The sequence below is a fragment of the Phyllostomus discolor genome, chromosome 1 (genome assembly GCF_004126475.2).
Source record: "Phyllostomus discolor isolate MPI-MPIP mPhyDis1 chromosome 1, mPhyDis1.pri.v3, whole genome shotgun sequence".
Classification (NCBI taxonomy): domain Eukaryota; kingdom Metazoa; phylum Chordata; class Mammalia; order Chiroptera; family Phyllostomidae; genus Phyllostomus; species Phyllostomus discolor.
Window position 1 is genome coordinate 192,306,557 of NC_040903.2, and position 24,815 is coordinate 192,331,371.

General features: G+C 55.4%; 2 long non-coding RNA genes across 2 annotated transcripts; one reads left to right on the plus strand and one right to left on the minus strand.

Moving 5' to 3' along the window:
• The first annotated feature begins 112 nt into the window (after window positions 1-112).
• LOC118497328 lies at window positions 113-7,067 on the plus strand. The gene is made up of 2 exons (XR_004899856.1): window positions 113-709; window positions 5,798-7,067. It is a non-coding gene; the product is annotated as an uncharacterized LOC118497328 (long non-coding RNA).
• Window positions 7,068-16,377: 9,310 nt separating this feature from the next.
• Window positions 16,378-19,020, minus strand: LOC118497332. Its single transcript, XR_004899858.1, has 3 exons — window positions 18,160-19,020; window positions 16,914-17,828; window positions 16,378-16,807 (listed from the first exon to the last, which is right to left on the minus strand). It is a non-coding gene; the product is annotated as an uncharacterized LOC118497332 (long non-coding RNA).
• Between the last annotated feature and the right edge of the window lie 5,795 nt (window positions 19,021-24,815).

Consider the following 24,815-nt stretch of genomic DNA (forward strand, 5'->3'; position numbering starts at 1 on the left):
CTCCGCGAGGCGGCGGCCAGCCTGGCCCGCTCGCCCCGGAGTTGTTTACCGGCCCCGCGGCCCGACCGAGTTTGTTCCAGCTCTCAGAGCCGGCCTCTATAATTAAACCCTTTTTTTAATTGTCGGGTTCAAACGTCATTTCGGGGACTTTCCAAGAGTGAGGGAGCCGAGGGGAGGGAGCCAGCCTCCTTAACCCTTCGCTGACCCGGCGTCCACGCCGCGACGGGCGGGGGCAGCGTCCAGCAGGGCCGGGGAGGGGGGCGGGGGCCGGGGGTGTCCCGGCCTGAGCCAGCGGGTCCCGCTGAGCCGTGCTCCGCAGGTGCCCGACGGTGGCGGGAACCGCATAACAAACCGCGACCGGGGCAGGAAGCCCGACGGGAGGCCTGCGTGGCCCTCCCCGCCCCCGGCGCTGGGCAGCCCGCCCTCCGGGTCCTTCCCCGCGCCGCGCGCACTCGGGCCGCCCCTTCACCTGCAGCGCCGCTTCCGACTGCGGAGGGGGCGGCGGGCCCGGTCCTCCCGCCGCGGCGCGGCTTCCGGGCCCTCGCCGCTCGCCCGGAGCGGGTCTGCGCGCGGAGGGGGGCCCGGCCCGGTACTTTTGGCTTCAGGGTATTAGGTTTTGTGAAAGGGGGAAAGTGAAAGCCCTCGGAGTTAGGGAAACGCGACGGATATATTCACTGACCAGTCTGGACCCGGGCGCACCTCGAGGCAGGTGAGAGTGGGGGGCGCCGGGCCGCCGACCCCCTGGGCCGCTGCACCCGGGACCGCCAGGCCTGGTCGCCCAGCGCCTTCCGGGCGCTCCCTCCCCAGGGTCCCAAGCTGGCCCAGGCTGCAGCTCGGGATCCGCCATCGCAGATCCCTGCGATGTTCCAGTTCCTCCCCGGCTTCAGGTCATTCGCAAAAATCCCCCAAATCCTTCCGACTGGGCTCCGCCACCCCCCACCTACCCTCTGCTACCTGAAACCCTGGGACAGCCGCAAAATCCCTGGATTAGAAGGTGGGGGCGGGGGGGGGGGGCAAGCGCTGCCAGAGAGGTGTCTGGTTTAGATTTAATTATGGAATGCAGATTCCTCGGGTTGGACCCAGGCCTCGTGAATCAGACTTTTGGGGCGGGGCCAGGAATCTGCATTTTAGTAACTTTTCTGCTAGTGACCCAAACACTAAGTTTTAAGATTCTGTGTGTCAAAGCCCTGGACTGGCTGGGTATAGCTCAGTGGATTGAACACTGACCTGCAAAACGAAGAGGTGCTGGATCCATCCCCAGTCAGGGCACATGCCTGGGGTCACAAGGGGCAACCACACACTGATGTTTCTCTCCCTCTCTTTCTCCCTCCTTTCCCCTCTTTCTAAAAATGAATAAATAAAAAATCTGGGCCATTCTGAATCCAAACCTTGGCTTTGTGACTTTTTCAAGACACTAACCAAAGCCTCAGTTTCCTCATCTCTAAAACAGGGATGATGATAGGCTAAAATTGGCCGGTCAAGCACCTAGTTTCAGCTCTAGCTGAAACCTTCAATACGCCTAGCCATAGTATGTGAACCCAACCATTCCTGGGGCCTCATGATTTCTGGGAAGTATTCATTCTGCAAAAGGATTCTTCAGGATAGTTGCCCATGAAACTGGCCAACGGGACGATTTTGATCTGTGTCACTTTCTGATCCCACCCTCACCCCTGGGTCAGGCAGGCCCTGAGGCCTGGGAAAAAGAGAGGCCCCAGCTGCAGGGTCTAAGGCATGAGCGCTGGCTTAGAAGTCAGGAGTCTTGGGTTCGAGAGCTGCTTTGTCTGTGACTCCGCTCGGCGGACCATTCCCTCCTCTGGGCGTCAGCGTTCTGACCTGTAGGGATGGAGAGGGTTGGACCAGATCGGTGGTGGTGTTCAGACAGCACTCTGAGTGGAATTACCCGCAGAGCTCTTGAAAACACGCATGTGCCCTGCCCGCCTCACTCCACCTCGGAAGGTTCTGCCGCAGTTGGTCTGGGGACAAGGCCCAGCATTCGAATTTCCTAAGCTCTTCAGATGATTCTATTATGAAGCCAGAAACGCTGGATTCTGTTATGGTAGAGCAGTGGTTCTCAACCAAGGGCGACTTTACCTCCCAAGGAACGTTCCGGGGTGTGTAGAGAGGTTTTGGTTGTCACAGCCAGGGGGGGAGGTCAGTACTGCCGGCGTTTAGCGGGCAGAGGCCAGGGGTGCTACCAGACATCCTGCAGGGCACAGGGCAGCCCCATAACAAAAAGATTTTTCTGGTCCAAAATGTCAGTAGTACCAAGATCGAGAAACTCTATTTTAGCGTTTTCCCCCCCAATTCCAGGTTTTCTATATACATAGTTAGGCTCCACCCTCACCCTCCCTGAAACCTTTCTCCGTAGGGCAGTCCAAGTGATCTGTTTCAAAACCTAGATCTGATCTCGTGTTCCAGCAGCCGAAAACCTTTGGCTAGCCATCCCTGTTCGAACAAGAACCGAATTCGTAGCCCAACCAGATCCACTCTACGCCTCCAGCCTCCTCCTCTCCCCCACCACCGCTTCGCTCACCCCTCGGGGCACCACTCCCTGTGCTCTAGTCACTTTCAGGTGATGACGAACCGTCCTTCCTCCCGCCCCAGGGCTGTGATGCACAGCACTTCTATCTGAATTGAGCTTCCTTTGACCAAAATCAATTCTCAATCTTCCTCGAGAACCCAGCTCAAGCGCTATTTCCTCAGCCATTCTTGGTTCCCGCTCCCTACCATCAAGGCAAAGGTGCCTGCTTCCTCTCTTCGGCCCTCACGGAATGTTTATTTCCTTCCAAGTAGTTCAGTTTGTGAATAGGCATTCATTCATATAGACTTGGACTTTTTAATTTAACATACAGTAAAATTGACCTTTATTGGGTCAGTTTAGTTCTATGAGTGTTACCATGTCGATAGAGTCGCGCAACCACCACCTGATCAGAAACAGTGGTTCCGTCCACCCCTCACAGTCACGCCGTGCCCGTCTCTCCCTCTGTGGGCCGCCCAGCTGTCCTCTGTGCTGCACGCCTGCCTTCTCCTGAGTGCTGTGTGAGTGGACTCATGCAGTCTGTGATTTCACGCAGCATGATGCCTCTGAGGTGGACCCATGTTGTTGCCTGTGTTAACAGCACATTCCTTTTAGTTGAAAAATAATGTTTCACTGTACGTGTGTACCACCAATGTTTTGTCCATTTATCTGTTGGAGGGCATGGGATTATTTTCAGTTTGGGGCCATTGTGAATAAATAGAGCTGCAGGAAACATTTGTGTCCCGATTTTTGTGGGAACATAAATTTTTATTTCTCTAGGGTAAATAGCTAGGAGTGGGATTGCCAGGTCATATGGTAAGAGAATAGTGAAATTTGTAGACAACTGCCAGGTCATGTTCGAGAGTGGATATAATATTTTGCATCTCCAAAAGCAATATCTGAGAGTTTCCAGTTGCTCTGCTTCCTTATCTGCACTTATAATTGTATTTTTTATTTTAGTCATTCTAATAGGTGTGTAGTGGTATCGCATTGTTTTCATTTGCATTTTTCTAATGCATAATGATGTTGGACATCTTTCGAAATGCTCATTTGCCCCCTGTATGTCCTTTGGTGAAGTGTCTGTTCAAGTCTTTTTGTCCATCTTTAAATTGCTTGTTTGTCTTCTTACTGTTGAGTTTTAAGAGTTCTTTATATATTCTAGATACAGTTGCTTTGTCAAAATGTGACTTGCAAACATATTTTCCCAGTTTGTACCTTATCTTTTCATTCTCCCAACAAAGTATATTTACAGAGCAAAGGTTTTTAATTTTGACGAAGTCTAATTTATTGGTTTTACCTACTCTGCACCGAGCCTTCCGTGTCACGTCGCAAGACTCTTTGCCTCACCCTAGGTCAGCATTGTCCGTTTTCTTCTAAAAGTTTCACAGTTTATATTTTACATGTATATCTATGACCCATTTGAAGTTAGTGTTCGTGTAAAATGTGAGATTTAGGTTGAGGGGACTGGCTTCATTCTTTTGCTTACGGACATCCATTCCCATGAGCGTTTGCTGAAATGACCATCATTTTCCCGCAGACTTGCTTTTGCACCTGGCCCAAACTCAGTTGGCGTCTTGGGACAGGTCTCTTTATTTGTCCCATCGATTTGTGTGTCTGCTCCTTTGCCAGTGCCACCATGTCTTGATTATTGTAGCTTCAAGTAAGTCTTAAAATTAGGTGTTGTAATTCCTCCAGCTTTATTCTTAATTTTCAAAATTGTCTTAACTATTCTAGTTCTGTTGACTTTTCATGTAAATTTCAGAACCACCTTGTCTGTCTCTACCAAAAAAAAAAAAATCACGCTTGTATCTTTATTGGAACTACATTGAGTCTACAGACCGACTCAGGAAGAAATGGCATCTTGACAACGTTGAGTCTTCTAGTCCATGAACATGGTGTGCCCGTTAATTTAGGTCTTCTTGTATTTCTTTCATCCGTGCCTTGTAGTTTTTAGCATGCAGATGTTATGTATGTTTTGTTAGATTTGTACCTAATACTTCTATTTTGGGGGGAAACTACTGTAATTTTTTAAAATTTCAGTTTGCAGTTTCTCATTACCAGTTCCTAGAAATACAGTTGACTTTTGTATAGTGCCCTTGTACTCTATAATCTTAGTCACTTTAGTTATAAGAAGGTTTTTGGGTAGATTGCCTGAGTTTTGTTTCTACATGTTTGCTTTGTTTTGTAACATAGACTATCATTATCTGCAAAGCAAGAGTAGTTTAATTTCTTTCTCTCCATATCATGCATTATATGTCTTTTTGTCATTGCCCTGTTTAAGGCTTCCAACGTGGCGTTGAAGGGGCGTGGTGCAAGTGCGCACCCTGACCTTCACCCCATTCCTGGGAGAGAGTGTGCAGCCTTTCACCATTGCGTATGACGATCGTTGTGGGGTTTTGTACTCATTTCACTTTCTGACGTCTCCCTTCCCACCAGGGCATATGCTCCAAGAGCAGGCTGTCTCTACTCTCAACTCACCCCTCGGTGCCTGGCACAGTGCCCAGCACACAGTAGGCCATCCATAAGTAATTCCCTACCTTAGGAACTTTGTCATCATTGCCAGTCTGTGTGACAGACAACACAGAATCTTAGCTGAACATGCTGCACAGACATCACAAAAAAATATATAACCACACAATAAATGCTCCAGTGGACCCGACCAGGCATGGCCCAGTGGAGTCGACCGTGTTAAGCTGTCAAGCGTCTGTGGATCGGCTCGCTGGCACACCGTCCTGTGTCAAAGACTTCATCCACGAGGGGTAGTTGACTGCAGCAAAACAATCATTTTAGATTGAGAGCATTCCTTTGCCAAAGGGAGTTCAAACACAAAGCTCTCCACTCTGAAACACAGGGGCTTTCAGGGTAGAGAGTCCCACTGCTCTGAAATCTTAGGCCCTCAGACGGGTGGGGTTGTTTCGCTAAATTTATTTCAGCCGCTTATAGAAACAGAAGGGGGAAGAAGGGGGCGGCTGCTCGCACACCAGCCCTGGCTCTGGGGTATTAATATCTGCCAGGTCAGGCTTTTATTTGGGTTTTGTTTTACCTTTTGGGGGTGGGGAGGCAGGAAACAGGAATATCTCGGCTGCATTGCTTGAGCTGTGGTTTCCCACCTTTCCCCTTGTGCGCTCACCCATCCCCCCAAGGCCACATCCAGCCTGCTGCTCCCCTGCCTGGCCTCGGATGGCTCTCTGTCGCTCTGCCCAGCCTTGGGGGGGGGGGGGGGCTTTCTCTGCAGTCTCATGCAGACACCATTGACACTAGATGTTCTCCCCTTCCCAGAAGGCGTCTGAGCATGAAGAGAGAGAGAGAAATTGAGGTTGAGATCGAATCTGTTTGCTTTCTGGCACAAGCGTGGACTAGGGAGACTGGAGCCTTTGTCCCCGGCCCCCAGCAGAACCCCCTCCCCAGTCCCACACCTCCACCCGCAGCAGCTCCATGACTTGAATCTCGGAGTTGCTGGATATGAAACCCAGGCCTTTTCGTCCCTGTGTTCCTTCTCCTCGGCCTCCCCAAAGCACTGAACGCACCTTCTCCGTGCCTGATACCTCAACAGTTTCTTCTGTGTCACCTGCCCCAGCCCCCTAGGTAGCAAAAGGAGTTCAATGAAACCACTGTGTTGTTTTTTAGAAACCTGCTCTTGTGCTGAGTTTGGCATGCTTTGTGGAGCGCAGGTCAATTACTTCCCATGGATGGGGGAAACTGAGGCACAGGAGGGGAGGTGGCAGCAGGCGACCTGTGCCCAGGGCTGGGAGGTGAGGTCGGCGTGCATGGGCTGGCTCTAGGAGGTGCTGGGCCTGAAGGAAGGCGGGACTCCCTGGGTGGGATCTGGCTGCTCCGTGCACACCCTGTGAAGTGCCCACGAGGAAGAGGGGACGCACAAGGGAGCTCGAAAACCTGTGCGCTTGAGACCCGAGGGATTCCATGAGAACTCGGGGAAGGGCCTCACACGGTGCCCAGCGCATGGGAACCTAACAAATGCTGGTTTGGCTTCTTGGCAAGCTCCTGCTTCCTGGGTCACCAAGAAAGAAGGGGGAGCAGCATCTGTCCTCTCCACTCCCCCGGCCCCCAGGAACGCTGCGCAGGGACTGCTGGGCGGGGGAGGGCCTGCTGCAGGAGCTGGGGAGAGGCCCCGGATGAAGCCTCTCTGGGGGGTTCTCGCTCCAAACTAGGGGGTCTGCTCCAGCGTCATCAGTGGTATAGCACATACTTGTAAAGTGCTCACAAGTAAACCAAATTCCTGTTTGCCCCAACTCCGGCCAGTTTGCTTTGGAGTGATCCCCTAGTCCAGACTGGAGCAGACCCCACCCTGGGGAGCCGTTCCTTTGAGGAGCAGGACCCACCTCCCCAGCCAGAACAGGGATCAGACAGCTCTTGGAGGGTCGCCATGTGGGCAGCCGGCAGAGGAGAGAGGATGGACATTTGCCACAGCCCTATGACTTCTTTAGATCTGAGTTTCTCCCGCCAACTGCACCCTCCACCCCAGGGCGGGGGTGGGGGGAGGGGAGAGGGACTGCAGGCCCCCAAACCAGGGCCTGCCCTTGTCTGACCAGAGGCAACCAGATCTGCTGCAGCTGTTCAGTGAGAGAACAAGCTCTCCCAGAGACCAGGGAAGCAGCTGGAGAAAGATTCCTGCCAGCCCGGGGGTGTAAATATTTATACAACGTGGTGCGTGGGAAGAGGCTAGGCAGAGGGAGGTGGCAGGAACGGGCGGCACTGAGACCGCAGGTCTAAGGAGCCTGTGCTTTAAGCCTCAGGTGGGAAGGGAGTGGTGGCTGGGATCCTAATCTCCACCCGAATTCCTACATCAAAGAGACCTGGTCCTTACCCCCAGCTCTCCTTGCAGAGTTGAGGGCAGGACTTAGAAAAAAAATGCATCCCCGGTCCCCTAACCGGTCTTCCTGTCCACGATGACCCTTGAACCAGAGATGACCCTTGAACCAAACCCACAGGGCTCGGGAGTTGGGGCCTGGGGGCTCCTGGGTCTTACGGTTCTAGGGTCTTAAAGAATACTGGATTCCAAGAGTGGGACTCTAGGGTGGGAAGCTTAGAAAACATAAGTAAAGTATAAGCAGAACAGAAAGTATAAGCAAAGATTTTTCTCAGCCTTCTATATTATCAATAGTATTTTCCTAAAGTGGCAGAGAACATTGTGCACTGATGAAGATGATGAGGAGGAATGGATGGGACCTGGCAAAAGAAGGTGTGGAGGGCGAGGGGGCCCTCGTGGCACTTGCAGAGAAGCATCTGGCCACCGTCGCCGTCACAGCGCCCAGGAAAAGAGGACAGTACGATGCGCGTCCGCCTGGTGCTCTTGGGCCCCAGGATGCGACGCGGCCCCAGGTGTGCTCCAGCAGAGGACTCGGCCAGCGCCCGGTGGCACTGACACCCTGGGGTGGGAAGCAAGCCTGGGCCTGGGGCAACAGCCAGATGGACTCCAGTCAGTTTGCCTCGGACAGCTGGGGAGCAGAGCCAGGGCACTCCGCACGCCCCTCCCCACCACTCCAGACCAGGAGGGGTGCGGCTGCAACTTCTAGGATTTCTCCACCACCACGCCCATCGAGAAGTGCCACCTGCTTCTAGCAGTACCAGAGCTGGCCCTCAGGACCTCTCACAGGTGGGGTTTGTGTTGCCCCCAAGAGCCTTTAACATACCTCACAACCATCAGCCCGTTCTTGCATTCCCCATGTCCTGAAAATGCCCGTTGGCCAGGCGTGGGGGGCATTGGACGGAGGGACCTTCTGCTGGAAAACGGCCTGGGTCTCCCCAGCAGACAGCTCCAGATGCTCAGGCCGACTTCAGCCAGACAGCATGGATCAGAGGATCCCAGACTCCCCCAAGAGGCAGGCCCTGTGCAGCAAGGCATCCCAGCCACAGCCCAGAGCTCTACAAGTGATATGTGCCCGGGGCTGCACCTCCCCTGAGCCCCAGCCTTTCTGGGTGGAACCTGGTGAATCCCCCACCCGTACATCCGGAGAAGGGCCGGTTCTGTGGCTTCCCTGAGCATTGGGGCCCGGGCCCACACAACGTGGACGAAACACCATCTGCCCCCAGCCCTCAGCCCTGGCCTGGCAGCCGATGTCCACCCTCACAGGGGGAGCCCCTCTCCAGAAGGAAGCTCCTCTTCGAAGGACACCGGGGCTGGGGGAGACTCTTCAGACACCCAGGTCCTCTTCTGCCTCCGTGGCCCTGCCTGCCGGCTGTGGCCTCCTCCTTGCCAGCACTGCTTAAACAGATGAGCAGCAACAAAGCCTGTGTGGCCCAAGGAAGTCTTCAGGGGAAAGAACTGAAGCTGAAGGAAAAGGGCGGTGGTGGGGGGAGGGCTGTAAGAAATGGGAGAGGAGGGAAATTCAGGAAACAGACAAAATAAACCATCCGGGAATCCAGATGTAAAACAAGGAAGGCCAAAAGAAAAGAAAATGTATGCTAAGAAGGCCGCATAGGGTGGGGAGGGGAATTGAGAATGAAAAAGGAGAAGGGGGCAGTTATAAATATTCCAAAGAGAGAAGAATGTGAAAGCAAACAACACCAGAAAAATAAAAAGTGGAGACCCAGGAGAAAAAAAGAGGCAGCAATTACTTTGAAACAACTGCTTTGCCCCTCCACCAGCCATGCTCATTTGTGTTCCGAGTCTTACTGCTTCTTGTGGATTCCAGCCTCTTCTGAACACTGAGCAAAGACCGTCCTAGAAAAGCAGGCTTTCCACCTTGCTTTTTGCTCTTCCTACAACTCCCCAACGTAACTCAGCTGTTGCTGTCCTGCAACGTGAGGACTGATGGTCCTGGGGCGAGGCGAAAGCCCTACCGGTTCACCCCAGTCAGTGGCTTCCATCAAGGTGCCCTCTGGAGGGCTCCCTGGAGCATCTGAGCGGGAGGAGCCCCGGGCGGGCAGGGGAAGCACTAGGTGTGAAGAAGCCATGTTACCGGTTTTGCATCTTCCAGGAAGGGTCTTATCCAGCCACCTCTTGGAGGACCAGGGCTAAACCCACCCACAGAAACCGCCATCCCAGAACAGCAGGCAGCCACGGAAGACTGGCAGAGCCAACTCTAGGCACAGCCAGAGGTGGCCCAGCAAGTGCCACTTTTGGAAACAACTTGGACGCTTTAAATTAATTTCCAAGCATTGCCAAGGAGACTTAGGATAGCCACAGCTTTCCCACTGTTGCAACGGACAAACAGTTACTTTAAGTTCACTTTGTGTCCACAAACTGAGCTGGGAGACTGGTTCAGTTCCCTTTTTCTGCTTGGCCTTGTTCAGCCCTCTGTTGCCTCTGTTCTTCTGTGAGTTAGCCAGTGCCTCTCTTCTCAGTTTTTGCTTGGGCTTTTCCATTCCCCGCACTTAATCAAACCCACCTCCGCCCACTCTTCTGTTTCTCCAGGGCAGCAGTGGCTGGGAGAAAGCTGAAGCAAACCAAGGCAAAACTGAGCAAAGGCAGTAAAACTGCAAGTGGGTTTGGTTTAGCACGCAGCTTTGGTGTACTCGGGCCATCTGCAGCGGGTGCGGTGGGCTCGGAACAGACGGGTCTGAGCCTCCCCACGCCGCCTAAACCTGCTCCGCCAGAGCTCAGCCACGGGGAAGCCACTCAGGCTGAACTCCCATCGACTGGGACAAAGAAAATAGCGCCCGTGCCAGCCTTTCTCCCTCTGAGAATTCTCAAGGGCTTGACCTTGCTTCTATACCTTCTGTAAGTCCCATTTTGCTTCTCTCAAAAACTGAGCGATCTGACAAAATATGCAGAAGGGATAATGTCTAGGTCGTGGCCTTAGATACTCAACCCAGTTTCTTCCCATCCTTCCTAACCTTCAAACCTGTCCCGGTCCTATAATCTATGACTCAGACGATTATTTAACCGTGAAAAAAGACAAACCAGGAAATTAGAGACTGAATGACCTAAATTTATTCCATTCAGCTGAGCTAATCACCTAGCAAGGGTGTGTATAATAATAAGTCATAATATCTCCGTTCTGGAAGATGCGAACACTGCAGGAAGAAAATGCCTGGTGACTGCGCATCCCGACTTGTCAAGATTTGTCCTCAAAAGGGTGAGTGTCTGGTCCTTAGCCAAGTCGCCTAGCAGTTCGCGGGACGAGCCTCAGCGCCTCGGAACCAACGCGCCGCAGTGGAGAGCCCCCAGAGCTCTGGCTGACGGGCTCCAGTCCTGGCTCTGCCGCGTCCTGGGCCAGCGAGGGGCTCACCTGCCCTCCCCGAGTCTCCTCCACTGTGAAATGGCAGTGACAGTAATACCGGTCTCCCGGGGCTGCTGTAAGGACAGACGAGCAGAGCTCTTGGCACATGTGAGCAGCCCCCCTCCCCAACGGCACCCCTAGTCAACTGTTGCTGTATGTTAAACAGTGAGTTGGCAAGACCGCGAAGGTTGGAGGCCCCACAAAGTGGGGTTCCACGGAGTCCCTGGAACAGAGTCAAGTATCCTGAGCAAGAGAGAGAAGACGGTCCCAGGGGAGGCCAGGCAGCTGGCGGGTGGAGCACCGCACGGAGAGCCAAGGACAGACACTCACAGCCGGGACGTCCGCGTGGGTGGGAGGATGGGAGGACGCAGGGGGCTGCCCTGTGGTCCTCCCGCATTAGCTCAGCGGGGCTGCAGCCCCACCCTCGCGGGTGTTCACCGGGCCATGAAACTCGGCGCATGCTGACCCTGCACCCACAACGAGCTCCGCTCTAACCCGGCCAAGAGTTGCAACGCGCGCGCAGCGAGCTACAAAGGGCTTAGCGGCCGCAGGCGCTTCAGAACCAAGCGCGTCTGCCCCAGCTCAGAAACCTGCCCTTGTAGGAGCTAGGCTGTAAGGACGTGACCAGAGGCTGAGACATTTTTATTTCTTAGAATTTTTATTTCTTATTGCCTTAAGAAGAAAAGGCAAGAGTTTCTAAAGCGTTCTGGAAGTGTGAACACCAACTGACTCTTGCTGATATTTAGGTGGCATTGCTAATTTTTACCTGCAACGAGGACAATGTGGTTAAGTGTGACGAGTCCCTTTTTAAGCGCTACATACTGAAATACTGAAGATGACGTGATCTGACACACAGGATTTGTAGTCTGCCGTGTATAGCGTGCACCGGTGGTGGTTGTGCGCATTACACAAGGGCTTATTATACCCATCGGATATGACCATTATACGCAAGTATAATACACATCCTTATTTTTCCCTCAAAAAAATTTTTGGGCAAAAAAGTGTGCGTGATACAGGGATTCTTGTCTTACTGGTTCTCGTAACACAGTATTCACTTCCTGAGGACCAGCGCCCTTGCCCGCCAGAGGCGGCGGTGCCGGGAGGGCCTCCAGGGGCGGGGAGGGCCGCGGAACAGGCGGGCCGGCGGCCACCCCAGCGCCTCGAGCCCTCCGCCTCGGGGCCTCTCGGGCAGGGAAAAGCCTTCTGAGGGCCTGCTGTCCACTTCGTGCTGCTTTTGAACTGGGTGAAATGGCTTTTAAATTGATTTCAATGTATTTTAAGCCACAACGAACTGTTTTGTCTTTTTTTCTACCCTAGTAGACTGGGCAAGCTACTCAACCTTTCTAAATTCACTTTCCTCAACTGGAAAATGGGGGGCCGTCACCCGGCCCCCGTTCCCTGGGGTGACGGCAGACGAGACCGATGTGCGCCGAGTGCCCAGTGCCATGGCACAGCGCAAGGGCGGGTCCGGTGGGAGGGGTTTGGCGATGCCAGCCTTCCCCCCCCCCCCCGCCCCGAAGAGCGCAGTGGGCAGTGGAGCCAGCCGGTCGTGGGCGCTCGGGCCGAGTCGTCGATGCCGCCCTTAAGCGTCCACATTGAAAGTCGAGGTGCACGTACTCTGAGCTCGCTTTGCTGCAGGTGTCTGCCTGGATGCCACCCCCTCCAGGTGTCACAGAGAAATCACTGCTGCCTTCGTCCCCTCGAAGAGGAGCCCCCCCCTGCCCCCCGCTCCAGGGCAGATCAGGCCACGGGGGATGGAGCGCCCACTGCTTTCTCTCTGGGTGAAGAACGAATTGGAAAACGAGGAACGGGGCTCTGCCCACGCGGTGCTGTTGCTCGGAAAGGTGAAATGCATTTCGAGAAAGCAGGCCAACGCATCCCCAAAGACGGAGCCAGCGGGGTTCGGGTACACGGACCCAGAGCAGGCCCTGTTCTCAGAAGCACCCTTCGCAGGGGCCTTCCCAGCCGAGCCTGGGGCAAGCGGTCATGAAGGTTTCCAGACAGCAGGGGGCAGCACAATACACCCTGCCCAGTCACAGGGACCTGCCAAAGGGCCAGGCAAGGTGACCTGGCCACATACACATTTGCCCCGAACAAATCTGAGTAGCCATGGCATGCTGAGGGAGGAAGCCCAGGCCAGGCAGGGGTCCCACATGGCCAGTTTTTAAGTCTTTGCCACTTGCCCCCAGGCAACTGGGTAGTGGCTTCCTATGAAACAAGTTTCAGGCAGAAGCAGGTACTTGGGACTTCAGGTAAGAAATGGGATCTGCCCTGTACCAACCTGCCCCATGCCCAGCCTCTCCTTGCCGCCACTGCCCACTGAACCCTGCACAGTCTCTGGACCCTCTTCCCTAGGAAGAAACAGGAGAACGGGGGGAGGGAGGGGCGCCCAGGACAAAGTGCCAATGTTCTCAAGAGGTCCTTGGGCTTGGGACCTTGACATGCGTTCATGGGTTATTCTGAACTCCCAAAAAAGCCCTGTCTCCAGAAAATAGAGCCGTCTGAGGACAGGGGCGAAGGCCACAAGCTTTGGAGTCACCATGCCTGGGTTCAAATCCCAGCTCTGCTATTTACCAGCCCTGTATCAATGGGCAAGGCACTGAACCCCTGTGCCTCGGTTTCCCCCTCCGTGCAATGAGGAGGACAGTGGCTGTACAGGGCAGAGCTGTTGCTTGCAACAGTGGCTGGCAAGTAGAAAATTCTCAATGAATATCAGCAAGGCCTCCTCCTCAACGCAGTGGGGATGTGCGCCTCCTGACCCCGGAGGACCTGGGGTCCCCAGAGAAATAACTGCACTAAAGGCAGTGTAAAGTTTTCATAGAAAGCACTCAGAGACGTGTGTAGGAGACTGCTCTCAACACAGACCAAGAGCCCCCCCCCACCCCAATCTGTGCTTCTTTCCATCAAAATGCAGCAGCTCAGGTAACCCCCAGGCTGTGAAGGCTTCCTGGAGCAGAGCCCGCCGAAGTCTGCAGCCGGTCGGGCTTACCCGGCGTTTTTCTGGAGGGGGAGAGGGAAACCAGCACCGGGCGCAGCCCTCCTGTGCTCACTTTGGGTTTTGTGCAGGACGAGCAGAGGGCGCCGCTCAGATCTCAGCTGGGTTTCTCACGTGCGTGGCGTGGGCCAGAGGCTCAGAGGCAGGCAGACGGCTGCCCTGTGCCGGACAGGCCTGCTCCAGAGCAGGCGCGGAGCCTGCCAGCCTCAGCAGGGCTGGGTTTCTCGCAGAAGGGGAGGAAAGGGTTAAGCCCACTCTGGACTCTGGAGGAGGGCTCTGCTGCTATAAACAGTGAGCCAAGGGAGGGAGGGAGCTGACACAGGATGTGGCCAGGGCTCGAGCTGTCTGATTATTAACTTCACTTTTATTTGGAGGGGGATTCGATTCTCTGTTTTACTTCCCATCAAGGAAGTGAAAGCCCAGGTCTCGGAGGGGCCTGGTTTCAAATTGTTTTGTCACAGCTCATTTATTTTTCCTCTTAAATAAATAAACAAAACCACCTCTTTGTTTTCCCCTTAATGAGCGCTCAGCAAATCATCTGTGGGTGAGGCATGAAAGGGGTTTTCTGGAGTCCTCCGGAGGGCACTTCTGGCTGACTCGCAAAGGAAAAAAGGATTCCTCCTTCGCCTCAGCCTTCCCTCCCAGACTCTCAAGGCACTTGCTTTTTTTCCTGCCTCCTCGCAAGGTCTCAGCCTAAAATCAAGGCCTCCAGCCCAGTTTGGACTTTCCTTGGCTGGGTCTCGGGGCCTGACGTGCTGACAGCCATCCCATGTCACGGGCGCCAACCCAAGGCCACACGGAGAAAGCAACCGATGCGAGACTCAGTGGTTAGTTAGTCCTCTTGGTCCAGCCAGGGCCCACGGTTTGGGTTCCTATGGCGCCCTGATATTTACACTAAAAATAACCTAAAGCAAGCAAACACAAAAGGATTCCATGACAGGGCTTAGGAAAACACCGGTACCTATTCCTCTGCCCAAGGTTCAAAACAGAGCAAGAGCAGGGACTTTGCTTCCAGCACCAAAACCTATTCAACAATTTCAGGATTCTCTTGCAATAGCCCTTTCCTAAATGACCCATGGGTGTGAGACCCACAAAGACCAGCATCACAGGGTCCCTACCCTCGCCTCCCGGTGCCCTCGGGGCAGCATGGAAAACAGGAGTGCCCTCCGACAGAGGCTCACGGTACTGCAAGTGGGCAAAGGGGGAGACAGGCAGATTCTACTGGAAACAAAGGGAGGGAGCCTGAGGAAGGCTTCCTGGAGGAGCTGATATTTGAGCTAGACCTTGAAGGGTTGACAATATTAAGGAGAAAGAAGACTCTAGAAGCTGAAAAGTACCCAAGTGACAGAGAGACATTATCAGTGTGTGAACGTGGCCTGGAGGGCTTGTGGCTCCTCAAATAGCATTCTGAATGCGCGTTAAAGCCCTCCTGTGGGGAGGGGCTGGAAGTTGAGTCAGCCTGGAGGATTCTGCTCCAGGCTGCCAGCCCTTGACCCCTGGCTTGGAGACACAGGACCTGTGAAGGAGTCGCACTTTGGGTTGTGAGCACCACCCTGGGATAAGTGCCCCACTGGCCTGACACTGGGCGGCTGACAAACACCTGATGACCAGTAGGAGCGACTTCTGCTTCCTCTGACTCTGTGCCCTTTGCATGTGGGGCACGAAGAAAGATGCCTGGGACAAATCCGGTGCACTTACAAAAGCTCAGGCTCCTAATGGTTCATGGAACTCGGTTTCCCAACAGCCCCGGGGAAGTTGCCAGGGTCCAAGGTTTTCTTGAAGTGCTTAGAAACTCCTCCCCATTCCCACGGCATTTCAGCCTCCAGACCCTGTGCTCGCCCTCGGCCGGCCGGGAGAGGGTTAAGTGCTCTCGAAGATGGCTGCCTTGTTTTGCACTTCAGAGGGGGTCACAGGAGGTTGCCCTTTGCCTCCAGGGATGCAGTCAAGGTCCTGCTGCCCTCCCTGGCACTCTGCCCCAGGTGGCCTGACAGTGTCTCCTCCCCTGGACGTCCTGCAGTCCCAGGCCTCCGAACCTTCCAGGCCCAGGGTGGGCCAGCCTCCAGCGTGAGGCCATGCTCTGGAGGGATGAAGCAGGGAGGGCCTCTCAGCGACACTAGGGCCAGGGGTACACACCATCTGAGCCCTTTTAGCTTCTCAGAACGTCTGGGTCCAGTGGGCCAAGGCCGAGGCTGCTGCCTGGGACCAGATCCCTTTGTATTTCTTGGCTCCTGACAGAGGCACCCCCACGGGCTGGTCTTACAAGCATGCCTCCTAAGACTGCTCCACCTGAACCCTTTGCACAGGCTCCATGGACGTGGTCACACTGCCCTCCAGTGGCCAGCCCACCAAATAGCACATGTGGGCCCTGTGTGGGGCCGGGGGTAATGGCCCAGCGTCCATATACTGGGCTGGCCCCTGATTAGACATGGGCTGCTACATTTGAAAACGTGGCTGTGCTTGCCCCCAGCTGTCCTTTGCCACAGTGGACACTGAGAGAACAGCAGGGGACTTGCTTCCTCCAGGGGTTCTCAAACAAGTATGCACCTGAATCCCCTGGAGAGCTGGTTCAAACCCAGACTGCTGGGTTCCACACTCCAAGGCAGAGAACTTACTTTTCTAACAGATTCCCAGGCGCTGCTGCAGCCGCGGGCCGCATGGTCCTGAGACCACGTTTGCAGAACTACAGTCTTGGCTCTCTCATCTTGTCCTGTGGGTCCGAGCGCTCACTCATTGGCCAATATAACGCACCCTGTGGGCACGCAGGACAAGAAGTGCCCGTGACCACGATCCCACCCCACTAAGTGGGGTTTAGACTAACAGAAGAGACAGACCTGTTTCAACAAATAATCTTTAAAAAAATATTCCATTTGAAAGGTGGGGGATGTGGTGGGGCCGGGGGGCAGAGCACCGAGGTCTATTCATCTGGTACCCAGAGACCTGCCTCTTCGGAAGGCGCCACATTCAGAGAAAGGGAGGAGACACGCTGGACCCTTCGCCTGCAGCCATCTCCTTCAGTGCCCAAGAACGGCGTCCCGCCTTCGGGAACCTCAGCCTGTTGCCCATGGACTTGTTGCTGCCTGAACCAGATCTGCGTAGGCTCCTTCCCAAGCCCTAGAGGAGAGTCAGCTTTGGCAGGTTCGGGTTTGCAAGGTGATGCCGAGAAGACGTGGCGTATCATCTCCCCACCCGTGCACCCACCACTTCCTCTCCTCCTTACCTCGGGGCCAGGACACGGCCATTTTTCTGGGGCGCACTTTTAAGCGCCTCCTGTGTATGTGTGCGCTGGAGTCACTGCAGTGCCTGGGGAGGCATGCCACAGGATGTGAGGCCGGTCCTGCGCTCTCCCTCTGCTCCAGGCACCTTGCAGGGCAGGTAGGAGGGGTGCACCCTCCCTGCCCCAGCCTGCTGCAAGCACTGCCCACAGCGCCCCGGGCAGGCCTTGGGGGGCAGACGGGGCTGGCAGGTGGAAGCCAGGTGCGGGTTCCGCCCACTGTTCAAGAAATTCGAATGTTCCTCCTATCACAAGCCAAAATGGCGTAGAGCAAAAAACGATTACCATTCATTTATATGGAAAATATTTTGAGTGCTCCCAGGCCCCCAAACCTACCAAATCATACTGACTATCACACAAAACCTAAAGTAACACACTGTAAACACAGGCATGCACGAGATACATCGCCATGAAGCACAGATGCTCACAGGCCTATGGCAACTTGACGCTGGGCACAGTTCCGGGGTCAGGAGCTTGGTGGCGCCACTGCCACCGTTCAGGGTGTGCGCTGGCCCTAGGATGCTGGCTGCAAAACAGAGGCTGAAGGCTGCTTTCAGTTTTCACCTTCCCTGACGAAAGCGAAAATCCTCTTCGGATTTCTTTTGGTTGGCGCAAACAGGAACGTGCTGATGTAGGGCCTCTGTAACAGTGAAGTGGCAGCAGGCAAGCTTTTGAAATATGTGGGATAGTGTATTCTTTCGAGAGGATGCTTGTTGCTAGTGTCCATGCCAGCTGCGGGGAGCAGGGGGGTGAGCCCCTGCTGCTGTCCACTGCGTCTTCAGTCCTCATGCTGTGATGGGGGGGCGTCCGCCCACTAGGCCTGCCACCTTACACAGTCACTTCCTTCCCCAGTTTTCTCACCTGAAAAATGGGGGGTGGGGACAAGTTGTATTAGTTGGTCCCCCAGGGTGGTCTACGCCTAGCCCACCGGCACACTGTTGGAGAGATGCAGGAGCAGAACTCGCCCTGCCTGGTGACCCTACAGAGCGAGGCCTCGAGTTCTCGCTTCCTTGGGGTTTCTTGGGGAGGGAGGGAAAAGCACCAGAAAAATTAGGTGCAGTTTTGACATCCAACTAATCCAGTTCAAATCCTGGCTCTTCTCCTCACTCACTGTGTGATCTCTGGCAAGTGGCTTCACCTCTCTGAACTTCAACTTCTTCGGCTGAGAAATGGAGATAACATAAGCACTTACCTCATAGGGTTATTCTGAAGATAAATAGTAATAGCTACCACCTATCGACTGCTTATTCCATGCAAGACACTGAGCTAAGGGTTTCTCATCAATTACACGAGGTCGCGCGAGGAAGCCACGGTCTTACGGCAGCGAAGAGCACAGCTCTGTAATGGGGACCGTGGTGTCATGGGCTCACCACAGCCCGCACCCAGTTCTCGGCGCACCTGGGCGCGTTCAGTGGACAGAAGGAGCTTGGCGAGTCCTTGCACAGACGGTGACTTTCAGTAGCAGCCCGAGAAGAGGGTCCTTTTGAAGAGGTCCTACAGCAAGGAGAAATGTGGGGGTGAGTGGCCTGAGCTGAGGGTGTCCCCAAGTCTTCCCAGGAGGGCCGGCCCCAAGTCTATAGCAAGCTGGTGTCTAGTTAGCCAGTGTCCCAGCTGGGATGTCAGCTCTTACTCACTCTTCCCAGAAAGCAGCTAATTAGCCTCCCAGCAGCCAGGAGCTCCCCAGATGAAAGCTGCTTAATACACATGCAAGGCGTGACCCCCATATTTATAACCAAGGTTGCCTGGGGTGAGGAAGGCCCGGGGGCGGAAAGACAGGCCGGATCAGTGCCTCGCCTTCTTTATGACAGAGGTTCTCAGGGAAGCGAGCCTGAGAAAAAGGCTCCGAGGCGGTGGGCAGGCAAGAGGCCACCCAGCCTCTGGGGGTGGGAGGAGCCAGGGGGCCGAGGGGGCAGAGTGCGCCACGCCCCAGGCAGCCTCCCAGCCCAGAAGCTCCCAGGCCAGGACGCGGCCTAGGGTAGGGAGGGTCGGAGTGAGGGCTCTGATGCTGGGCTGCCCGGTGGAGACCCCGGACCCAGGGTGGCCACTGCAGGTGCCAGAGCCTCAGCATCCTTATCTGCAGAGTGGGGATAATGACCGTCCTAACCTCACAGCTACTAGCTGATAGCACTTAGTACACGCAGTCCTGGGCACCCACTGTGTAAAGAGTGATGGTTTGTGCATTTGCCATTCAACAGAATAGACAGACACTTACTGAACACCTACTATGTGCCAGGCACTGGATGCTGGACATACCATTATGAACAAAACAGATCAAGGGTTTCCTCCCGGGGAGCTTGCATTCTGTGGGAAGACAGACAATACATACAAGAACCAGGAGGTCCCCAACACATCCCCCTGCAGTGGTCTACACTGTAACAATTCTTGTTTTGGCTGAAAAATGTTCCATCTTATGTAAGCACCTCCATTTTTTCACAGACAAGGAAACAGACAGGGCAAATAAGCAACACATGAAGGTCACAGCCAGTTCTGGCAGAGCAGGGATTTGATCCCAGCTGGAGTCCACGCTGCTACAGTGCCCATGTGGCTGCAGGACCCTGCTCTCCAGAGACCCCCATCCGGGCACTGCCTGCAGGGGGCGGGGCCGCCGCTGGGGGCGGGTGTTGCTCCCCCATGCGTGCCCAGACTCTTCCCAGCACGGGCTCTCAGATGTGGGCGAGGTGGCCTGCCAGTCACCCTGCTCCAGGCGAGGCAATCATGGCTCAAGAGGCCACCTCCTCAGGGACCATTCCCGCTCCTGGCCACCCACGAGCTAGGATTCCCAGGGTTCAAACCCTCCTTCTCAACTGGGTCATGAGGTTGGGAAGTCCCTCAGCCCTAGGACCAACCTGGTGGGCAGGCCAGGTCAGGGGCACTGTCCCCAGCCAGCTCCCCTGGGCAGTACTGTCAGGCCCATCCAGAAAGTGGACACTTCAGTGGACAGACGTGTATTTAGCACCCACTCTATGCCACGTTGCCCCTGGCTTTAAGGTGCCCCCTTTCCCAGGAAGGTGCCCACCCCCTGACAGAAAGCTGGATGCTTGTGAAGAGGTCCCGCAGTGAGGAGAAACGTGGAGGGGTGAGTGGACCAAGGAACAGGATGCAGGGAATCCCTGACCTCAGTCATGGAGGCTGCACACACGCCACCTCGCCAGCTTCCCACCTCGGTCCAGGTGGGGGCACGGGACTCTGGGACACCTGCCTGGGGATGCCCCCTCGGCTCCTCCATGCCCAGGCAGGACGTGGTCTTCCCTGTCCATTTACACTAGGCAGGACCATGTTCCTGCCTAGTGCCCATTCATTCATTCACTTTACTCATTCAGTCCATAATGGTCATACTGCTGGGCAACAAGGATCCAAAAGTTTAAAAAAAAAAAAAAAAAAAAAAAGCCCTGTCCTTTGGAAGCAGTCGAAGGAAACTGACAATAACCACCTGGCCAGGACTGCCGCCCTGTGGGCAGCTAAGCTGGAGCGGTGGGCACACCTGCTTGCATACAGCCCACAGCCGAGCCCACGCCTACCGTGATCCCCCCAAAAGCAGGTCTGCTCAGTGGATCAGGCTGAAAACTCAGTCTGAGGGCTTAGGGCTCCCTAACCACCACCCACACTGACACCCTACCCAGGTGCAGGAGGCTTTCCCCAGAAAGAAAATGTCCCCAAAAGGTGCCCCTAAGGGCTGGCTGGCGGGAAGGGAGGAACCCCCCAGACCTCCTCCCTTCGGAGGAGGTGCTTTGCTCCGGGACGCAACAGTGGGGGTGCTGGGCTGAGCTCCACGGCCAGGGTACTCACCTAGGCCAATACACAGCCACTGACCACAGCGGTGCCACCCCCGACGGCTGGGCACTTCCTAGGTCCCAGGTGCATGCTCAGCATGGCACGTGCCTCCCATAAACCACTGAGACTTTTACCAGCAACAAGAGAATCTGCATTCTGGTCTGACCCACTCCTAAGTCCCCCACAGCAGCCCTGCACATCCCTGCCAGCTGAGGCTGGCACACAGCACTCCCCTGAATACTGTGCAGACTCTGTCAGGGGGGTGGCGGGGGAGAAGGAAGAAACCCCTCAACCCAGAGCCCCCCCAGTGATGCTCTGGCCCTCACCTCTCTCCCACCCAGCTGACCCTTCCACTCAGCCAGTCTTAGTCCTACAGCACCCGAAGCACCTTCTGCCCTCAGGAAGTCCCCACAGCAGCTGGGGTGGGTGCTGACTGGTTCCCGGCCATGTACAGTCTTCATGGCCCCTCAAGGACAAATGGCCCTCAAAGGGGTCAGATGCTCTAGGCCTGCCCCCACTTCCACTGCTGTCATGGAGACCTTGGCAGGCGAGGGAGAAGCTGGATCTTCCAGGTGTCTTGGCTGACCTTGTGCAACCCCAGAGTGCCCTTTGGGCAGAAGGCAGAGGGACGGGGTGCATGGGAAGGCCTGTGATTATCTACTTCATTTCAGAGGTGGGTGTGGGGGCCACCTGCTCAGGGAGCACAGCTAGCCAAGAGGCAGGGTGAGCCCCTGGCTGTCCCAGGGGTAGCCTGGGGCAGGTGGGGTGGCCTTGGTTAATGTACTTTACACGCATTAATCGTGAAGCTGATCTTTACACCCACCCTGGGAAAAGGAAGGTGCACGAGTCCCCATTTCATAGATGAGGAGACGGAGGCTCAGAAAATTGAGAAATGCGCCTGTAATCACGTGGCCAGGAACCAGTACAGTCAGAATCCACAAATGGTCCTTCTGGCCCCAGAGACTTTGCCCTTGACCACCTAGAGCTTCCCTGAGGGCTGCGGTCCTGGCACCTGAGATGCCCAGACATCTGGTGAACGAGGGAGTGAGCAGACAGGAGGGCAGGCAAGTGGACCGATGTGGGGGCGAGGGAGTGGGAAAGGGCACGGGTGGAGAAGCAGACAAGGAAGGACCCGGCAGGGTGGGGGAAGGGCTCAGCTGGGTGGAGGAGCAGTGCTGCTCCATCCTGTAGCCTCTGAGGGAGAGGAAGGGATGTGGCTTCTGAGAACTCGGCGGCCCACTGGGATGCCCGCTGAGCATGAAGAGCTCCCCTGGGTGTCTCTCTCTAGACAGCAAGTCTGCAGAGCAAGGGGCCCAACGACCGAGTAACAGGCTGGCCTGGTCGGTCCACAAAGGGCCACTGAGAGCTCTCTAGCTTAAGAGGACCCTGGGCCAGGCATTGACCTGCGCACCCTGCTGGGAGGAAAAGAGGAGCCAGAGACCCACTGGCGTCACCTGTGGAAGTGGGGAAGAGGGGGAAGTGGGAGCTGGGGTGGGGTGTGGGGGGGCCCTCCACACTGCCCTGGACCAGCAGGTGGTTCCGGCTAGGACGGCACCCTGCGCAATGGCCCCTGGGCCCCGGGGTCAGTGCCTGGGCCTGTTTGCCTAAGGGGGTGGGTGCGAGCTGGCATGGGAGTGGCTCACCGGGAGGTCACTGCTGTGGTCAACGAGGGTCAAGGGCCTTTCTTCTGGGGTCAGGCCCCACTGGGGCTCTGGACTGGGGGGTGGGGCAGGCTGGACTGGACCCAAGAGTGGGGTAATGTGGCAGAAAGGGGGTCAGGCTGAGGCTGCTGCTCTCCATGGGGGCTGTGTGTCTTAGCATCTCAGATCTGGGAGGAGGCACCTGCGGGTCTGCGAGCCCAGCCCCCGGCGCCTGCCGGGAGCGCCAGAGAAAGTAACGGGACCCAGTCCAGGGCAATTCCATGAATTAAAGGGCACAGAAAGGACGCCCCCACCCAGTGCACCCCCAGCCAGCCCTCTGGGGAAGACTGAAGCAAGCAAGGGGCAGGCGAGGTTCCCAGTGTCTGGAGAGCAAGTCCCAGGCACTGCTCACCTCTGGGGCCATGCCTGCTCAGGCGCAGCCCCCGCCCCCAGCCCCAGGCCCAAGTTCTTATCCCAGCCCCCAGTGGGGGTGACCCAAGGTCCAGGGAGGTAACAGGGAACTGTGTAGGGTGGGGGTAGGGTGCACACAAAACTGCTGGATCACTTGGCTCCCTGCCCTGTGCCCTCTGGCCCTCCCCCAGGAAACCTTATTTAAGGAGACACAGGCCAGCACTGCCCTCAGTGTGGCCTTTCAGTGCAGGGTCTCTCACGTTTGTTAGACCCCTACCCGCAAACAGGGACGCTGGAGAGTACACTCCACCCAAGAAAATGCCACAGAGGTCAGTTTGGACATGGAGCAGGGCTGCAGTGGGAGACAGAGTTTGGGGTCAGGGGGAGCCTCAGCACAGGCCCTGAGAAGCAGGCGAGCGCCCTCTGGTGGCTCCTTGTGGCGCAGGCGCACAGCCGCACTCCTGAGCTGACTCGTGAGCGCAGCCCCAACCGCAGCCTCCAGCAGCCTAGGAGAGCATCTTATTATAACCAACCCACAGTTTACCTAAAAAAATAAAAATAAAGAAAGTGGACCAACTGACGTCAGAAGGACATCATGGGGACTGCACCACATTCGTAGTCCTCTTAGAAATGCATTCCACAGTAATAATAATGACGCCAAGGTCAAAAGCTGTTTCAATCCTCACGATGACCCGGTGAAGGAGGCATTGTTACTTCGTTCTCAAACGCAACGGGGGCTTGCACAAGAGCACGCAGACAGTGACTGGCAAAACCGGGGTGTGAGCGCAGGTGTGCCGCCACACTCAGGCTGTGTTCTGGGCTCTGACTGCTCAGGTCCTAACAAGAAGCCTCGTTTCCAGCCAAGGGGAACCTTTTTCCTTCCTGTCTCCTCCCAAGAGACCCCGCCCTATTGGACAAAAGGTGGGGAAATGGCCCTCCCTCCTCTCCTGATGAAAAGGGTCGGTGATACACCTTTGCTTGTCCTGGTACACTTTACAAAGGGCTTTTACCCGTGTCGCCTCATCTGCGCTCCACACCAGGCCTGACACCACACACAGCCCCGAAGTCAGGGATCCCCTCGTCATTCAGCACTGTGTTCAGGTAAGCCCCACCGGGGGGGCCAAACCCTGATACCTGAGAGTCCTATAAAAATCCACTCCCCCCCAAAATATTTGCAAAACCTACCTGAAAAGGGACTGGTATCCAGCACTTAGAAAGAACTTGTATAATTCAGTAACAAAAGGACAAATAACCCCACTTAAAAACAAGCGAAAGATGTAAACAGGTGCTTCTCGAAAGGAGATCTGCGAACGGCCAGTAAGCGTATAACAAATGATCATCAGCACCATTAGTCATCATCATTAGTCATCATTAGGAAATGCGAAACGAAACCACAGAGAGACTCTTCTCCGCCCACCAGGATGGCTAAAATTAAAAAGCCTGACAAAACCGCCCCGTGCTAACGAGGGCTTAACGGGAACACGCGTGCATTGCTGGTGGAAGTGTAAATAAGGCAGGGTCTCGAGAAGCGGGGAACATTCCGCAGCAAGTGGAGTGGGGAAGCTGAGACGGAGGACGGCTGAGTCACGCCGGCCGCATCCAGCGCCCTGACTCCCCCGCCTCCTTCTCCCTTGCAGGTCCGCTCCCTCACGCAGTAAGCCCTCAGGACACTGCGGTTCTGATGAGCATCAGGGGCTCTCAGGAGCAAAGCCTCAGGTCTGCTGACCAGAAACATAGAGTTTTGGTCAAACGAGAGGTCACCTCTAGTCCTCAGCTCCTGCTGGGTTTCAGCTCCAGGCCCAGAACAACAACAAAACCAGATGGAGTGACGCCACAGCTGGTATCAGAACCGGATGCACTGACCAGTGACCCTCCCACCCTCGCACTGACCCATTAGTAGAGACCATGACCCTGACCCATTATGCTCATGTTGATGAATCAGCATATTAAAGGACCCACCTGGAAAACGGGTGACTATTCCACTGAGATTCTCCCCTGAGAACTCCCCTAAAATTCCTGCCTTTAG